This window comes from Buceros rhinoceros, unplaced genomic scaffold (genome assembly GCF_000710305.1).
Source record: "Buceros rhinoceros silvestris isolate BGI_N320 unplaced genomic scaffold, ASM71030v1 scaffold31760, whole genome shotgun sequence".
Classification (NCBI taxonomy): domain Eukaryota; kingdom Metazoa; phylum Chordata; class Aves; order Bucerotiformes; family Bucerotidae; genus Buceros; species Buceros rhinoceros.
The window spans coordinates 1,909-2,198 of record NW_010391807.1 but is presented as its reverse complement, the minus strand read 5'-3'; the positions used below and the strand labels follow the sequence as shown (position 1 = coordinate 2,198).

Genomic DNA, 290 nt, shown 5'->3' with positions numbered 1-290 from the left:
GGTGCGCGGCCTGGTTTTCGCCGTCGGGGCGGCGGGAGGCGTTGATAAGGCGTTCGGGAGGAGTTGGTGTCAGCGCTCCAGTGGCGCAATCGGTTAGCGCGCGGTACTTATACAGCAGTACAGAGCCGAGCAATGCCGAGGTTGTGAGTTCGAGCCTCACCTGGAGCACACTGCTTTTTGGGGAGGAAAACGCGATTTTTTGGGACTTGGCCGGAGGGGAAAAAAAAAACAAAAAACCCCCAATAAAGTTGACGGGAAAATTATGCAGCCGTGGCGCGTGTGCCCAGCGG

General features: G+C 57.6%; 1 non-coding gene across 1 annotated transcript; it reads left to right on the top strand.

Annotated features, from left to right (window-relative positions):
- The first annotated feature begins 74 nt into the window (after positions 1-74).
- TRNAI-UAU lies at positions 75-168 on the top strand. The gene is made up of 2 exons: positions 75-112; positions 133-168. It is a non-coding gene; the product is annotated as a tRNA-Ile (tRNA).
- The last annotated feature ends 122 nt before the right edge of the window (positions 169-290 follow it).